Source organism: Fukomys damarensis, unplaced genomic scaffold (assembly GCF_012274545.1).
Source record: "Fukomys damarensis isolate Sample0158 unplaced genomic scaffold, DMR_v1.0_HiC HiC_scaffold_29, whole genome shotgun sequence".
Taxonomy (NCBI): Eukaryota; Metazoa; Chordata; class Mammalia; order Rodentia; family Bathyergidae; genus Fukomys; species Fukomys damarensis.
This window is the reverse complement of record NW_022900941.1, coordinates 14,966,447-14,972,632: the sequence shown is the minus strand read 5'-3', so window position 1 is coordinate 14,972,632 and position 6,186 is coordinate 14,966,447.

The following is a 6,186-nucleotide window of genomic DNA, read 5'->3' as shown; positions in this document are numbered from 1 at the left end:
CAAAGAAGTGAAAGCAGCAAGAAAATATATGAAAAAATGTTCCACATCACTGGTCATTCGAGAGATGCAGATGAAAACAATACTGAGATTCCAACTCACCCCACAAAGAATGGCTGCTATCAAGAAATCACACAATAACAAATGTTAGCGGGGTTGTGGCGAGAAAGGAACCCTTCTCCATTGTTGGTGGGAGTGCAGACTGGAGCAACCACTGTGGAAGTCAATATGGAGATACCTCAGAGAGCTTGGACTGGAGGTTCCATGTGACCCAGCCATCCCTCTGCTGGGTATCTTTCCAAGAGAACTAAAAGAATCATATCACAGAGAAGTATGTGCACCCATGTTTATAGCGGCACAGTTTGTAATAGCTAAATCTTGGAAACAGCCCATTTGCCCAATCGTTGGAAACTGGATATAGAAGATGTGGTTTTTCTATAAAATGGAATATTACTTAGCCATAAAGAATGAGAAAATAGATTCATTCATAGGAAAATGGATACATATTGAAGATATACTCCTAAGTGAAATAAATAAGTCACACATGTGTAAATACCGAATAGTTTCCCTGGTGTGAATAATCTGCAACAATATATAAGATTCTAATAAGATTACTGACATTTAGAAATGGAAAGAAAGGAGCTAAAGGTGTAGGGAAGGTGGGATGGATAGGGGAAGAGTAAAAAGGGAAAAGAAAAAAATGTGAGAGAATGAAAAGATGAAAATAAAGTGTTTGTAGATGGGGAGGCAAGGAGAGGGTGAAGGGAGGGCAGAGGTAAGGGGAAAAAATGAGAATCAAGACTTGTCATGTAGAGGTACAAGATCCCAACAATAAATGTAACTATACTGTATCCCTAAAATGTACCAATAAACTCAATTAAATCTGAAAAAAAAAACACACAAGCCATAACAGTTTGGTATCTACTATGTTTATGGGATGTCAATAGACACAAGCGAAATTACTGACCTTCTCCCTGTACATGTGCCTGCATTTCTGTGTACATACAGTATAGTACACTTCTCAGAGCCATACTTACCATGTCCTTTTGTGAGGAGGGTAGATCCCTGCACTTTATTAGCTGCACCATTGGTTTGCAAGGATTGATAACTTTTGCTGCTTGTATTGAAATCTGTGTTAGGTTATTCCTGGCACACAGATCCTGCCTACCTGCCTCCATAGTTACCATGCCTTGGCCATGGATTCACACCTATAGTCTCAGTTTTCTAATTCTTACTCCAAGATTTGACACTAAGGCACCCTTGCAAATCTGACCTCAAACTTTTCCTTTGCCTCACTTCTCAAACCTTGTGCCTTGAATCTTGTGTTTTACCCTGGCCAGGACTCCATCTCTCTGGGTCTGGGATTCTATTTTACTTTTGATAGCAGTACACTTTTCCTACTCACCTGTCCCCAAACCAGAATTCATTTTATGCATAAAACCAATGACAGACTTCTTTGATGATTAATATCTGCCTGGAACTTGAGAATTGTCTCATTTTCACCTTGGGGCTATCTTCTACCTACCTGCTGGGAGGACTGCCTGCTTTCTGCATACCTTTTCACTATATCTTTTGTCACTGGATCAACTATTTGTTGCTTGTTGCTCAATAGTTTGGCTTAATCTTTGGAGAATGCCAGAATTCAAAGGAAAGGGATTGTTCTAGTTCCATCTGTAAACACAAAATGAAGCTTAAGGAAGGAAAAACATACCAGAAAGGATGAATAATTCATCAGAGAAAAATAGATAGATAGATGAGAGAGAGAGAGAGAGAGAGAGAGAATGGGCAACTGTATTTTTTCTTATTTGATATATTCATTCCTATTTATTCTTTGCAATAGAAGCCGGACTTCCTTCAGAAGTTTATTGAGCACCTGTCTTAGTCATATTCTTGTTGCTGATACAAAATATGAGACATCCACAACTTAAAGGAGGAAAGAATTTTTTGACTCATGTTTTCAGTCCATTGTGGGTTGTTCTAAGGCAGAGCAATACGATACAAGATCCTGAGTGTAGGAGAAGTTCAAGCCTGGCTGGCCCAGGTGCACCACACTCCTGTCTTCTGAGCAAACTCGAAGACCTCTCTGAGGCTGAGCTAACTCTCCTAAGTGCTAGAGGCTGGGTGTAACAGGCTGTACCCCTGCCCCTAGTCCATGACTCCTTCGTCTCAAATACCAGAAAATGAATAATTCATCAGAGAAAAATAGATAGATAGATGAGAGAGAGAGAGAGAGAGAGAGAATGGGCAACTGTATTTTTTCTTATTTGATATATTCATTCCTATTTATTCTTTGCAATAGAAGCCGGACTTCCTTCAGAAGTTTATTGAGCACCTGTCTTAGTCATATTCTTGTTGCTGATACAAAATATGAGACATCCACAACTTAAAGGAGGAAAGAATTTTTTGACTCATGTTTTCAGTCCATTGTGGGTTGTTCTAAGGCAGAGCAATACGATACAAGATCCTGAGTGTAGGAGAAGTTCAAGCCTGGCTGGCCCAGGTGCACCACACTCCTGTCTTCTGAGCAAACTCGAAGACCTCTCTGAGGCTGAGCTAACTCTCCTAAGTGCTAGAGGCTGGGTGTAACAGGCTGTACCCCTGCCCCTAGTCCATGACTCCTTCGTCTCACCCCAAGAAAAATCACCCCACCATATGTCTAGCCAATAAGATATCACCCAATGTTCTCCACTACTGCATAACCTATAAGAAAGTGCCATGTAATCAAATGCTCCTCCCATGCTCCTCCCCTATGGTTGTCCACAGGTAAGCTATATAAGCCCGTGTATTTCCTAAATAAAGCGGAAGTGTTCCAGACACCTCCCCAGAGTGTGCCTGGTGATTCCGCACCTTACCCTCCCAGTCCAAGCTCCCGAACCAAACTCCACAGACCAAGCAGCAGACAACACCTGAACAGAGGAAAAGTTGCTAATGTCATGGCAGCCAGGATGCAGAGGGAGAAAGGAGAAACCAGGGAGGGAGATATACCTTCCCCCAATGATCTGCCTCTTTCAGGCAGGTCCCACCTTCCAATAGCACAGCTGCTGAGCTCACCAGTACATGATTCCACTGGTGAGCATAGAGCCTCCTTGAGTGCATGTGGCCTGTGAGCGCATGTGACCTTTGGAGGACATTCTTGGTCTAAACCCTAACAGCACCAGTGGTATGAAAGGCAAGGGAAGAAATGACTAAGACAGGGTTCCTACCTCCAGAGATCTGTCCTAGGAGAGGGTCCATAGCATGCAACCTCTGGGTATGAGAAGGAGACTTGAAGAAGGTATCCTTGCATTCTGAAGCCAGGTGACCAGCAACGATGGGGCTTGTGGGGCACATGTTCACCAGCACTGCCAATCTGTACACGTTATCCACCATGTGCAGGAAAGGGCCTGTCCTGGGAATAATGAGGGTTCAACTGATGTCCAGGGCTACCCTTTATTTTCTGTACACTCTTAAGCAAATTTTTTATCATTTTAGGGCCTCCTTGTCCATAAACAGGAGTTAAGTAAAGCCTATCCAGCAGTTACTTCATAAGGAGAAAATAAGCACAAATGGCATTATGGATGAGAAGAGTGAAAGTGATACCGCCTGCCTCTACTGTTCTTTCTGAGCAGTGAATCTGCAGCCAGTGAAATCAGTGTGACCATGTCAGTCACTCTGCCTGGGCTTTCCTGGCTTCAGGAGTGACAGCCCAGGATGCCAAGAACATTCTAAGCCTCAATCCAACCATGACAATCAGCTAATCTCGCACATATTCTGACCACAGGAGCTGAAAATCCTGCTGGCTATAACTGTTTCAAATTTCCTAAGGTGTGCAATTCATTGGTGTTTTAGGGGTTTTGCAAACATCACAACTAATTCCTTAACATTCTCATTACTTCAAAAACTCATACGCAGTCAGCCCCAGGTCTTCCCTAACTTCAATCCCTTGCAGTCATTAATCCACTTTCTATCTCTATAGATCTACTTATGCTCCATATTTTATACACACAGAATCAAACAGTGTGTGGTCTTCTACCAGACATAATGTTTTAAAGGATCATCCATGTTATAAACCAGTTCTTCATGGCACATGAATAATATTCCATTTTATGAGTACCCTGCATTTTCCTTATCCATTCACCAGACTATGAACATTTGAATTACTTCTATTTTTTAGCTATTATGAATAGTGCCTCAATGTACAAGTTGTATGGGCTTTCGCTTTCATTTTTCTTAAGTGGTTATCCCAGATCAGAATTGATGAATCATCTGTTGAGTCTATGGTTAACTTTTGAAGGAACCATCAAACTGTTTTCCTAAATAGCTGCAACACGTTACATCCCACCAACAATGCATGAGGGTTCCAGTTCTCCACTTCCTCAACAAAGTTTAACATCTTTTGAGTATGGTCATCCCAGTGTGTGAGAATGGTACCTCACTGTGGTTTTGATTTGAATTTCCCTGACAGCTAATGAATTTGAAATTTTTTCATATCTTTATAAGACTGTAACATTTTAATTCCAAAATAAATGGTCACCTCACTGTCCTGGGTCCCCTCATTGTGAGCATAGCTCTAGTGATTTTCCTACACTTGACAGAGAAGAAAAAGAGCTAGTTCGGGTCTTCCTCAGACTTACATAGCTGTCTACCACTACAGAAAGGATTCCAAATTCTCTTGTGGTGTCCTTCTATATATTCAATTCTTTATTTTCCCTACATGACCTCTAGACGCCAACAGAGCTGATTTATTTTTCTCTTGAAATACATTACTCATGGCTGCCCCTCTGGAACAATGGCTGAAGAAAATGTCAGTCCATACATTTAAGAGTGTAAGAAATGCCACATCTTCTAATTCTATTACACAACAAGTACTATCCCCAACTGTTTTCCTGGAAAATCCTGCCTGGATCATTCTGAGGGCTCTGCCCAAAACTGGAGCGATATAAACACTTCAGGACTCACACACTGTCAAATGCAGTCATGGGGTTAGGAGAGGAGTAGGATAGGGATTGCTGCTGAGAGCTTCTGTCCTCGTTCTCACGGCCCCTCACTTCCGCTGGCTCTTCCAGGCATATGTCAGAGGTACTGCTGTCTGCACCCAGGCTACAGGCCCTGTGCTTGAAAGCTGCTGTCCTTCAAAATAGCACCCCCAGCCCAGTTCTGCTGAGGGCTACACTCACGGGACCCACATAGACTCTGCCCCGCAGAAAACTCCTTTCTACTCACACTCCTCGCTCACATTTGGGAAACACATGGTGCTGTTCCACGTACAGACCTGGGCAGTTGCTCCTCACCTGCTACTGGCTCCTAGAGCTCCTTTTCTGTCTGCCTCTCTGGAGTGAATTGGCCTATCTTGGAGGAAATGACTTGGCCACATTTCTTGTTGGAGGTGCTGGCAAGTGCCACTTCTTAAGGTCCCTGTTATTCCTAATCAGTGGCCTCCACACTACAAAGTAGACCACAACATAAGGATTCTCAAAAATCTTTCCTCCCAGTTACTATATAATCCATCAGTTCTATTCCTTAGTGTGTAGCAAGAGAAATAAAAGCACATATCCACTGAAAATCTTGTCCTAAATTGCACAGTAGCTTAGTCACAAAAGCTTAAAAGTGGAAAGAACTCAAATTGTTGATTCAATCAACTGATGAATTAGGTATTTAGTCATAGCATTGGCATATTATAATTACATGTGAATATCATTCAGCCATAAAATGAAGTACTAAAGCTATAACATGAAACATCTGAAAACTTTTATGATAAATGAAAACATCAGACACAAAAGGTGACATGTCTGATTATATTTACTTGTGATGTCAAGAATAGGCAAATCCCTAAAGACAGAAAGTAGGTTAGTGTTTCCTTAGGCTGAGGAATTAGGGGTAATAAGATAGCTTAAGAATACAAGATTTATTTGGGGGATGAAGAAAATTCCCCTCGTTTCATTGTGGTGAGGATTATATAACTGTGTATACACTAAAAAAAAACTATCACATGTTTTAAATGAATGAATTGCTTAGTGTGTGAATTATATCTGTATTTATTCATGGTTAGCAGCGAATTATATCTGTATTCACTCATGGTTAGCAGCTTAACCCACTGCCATTAGATACAGTTAGACTGCTAACTCTCTCTCTCTCTCTCTCTCTCTCTCTCTCTCTCTCTCTCTCTCTCTCTCTCTCTCTCTCCCACACATTCACATACACCACCACTAC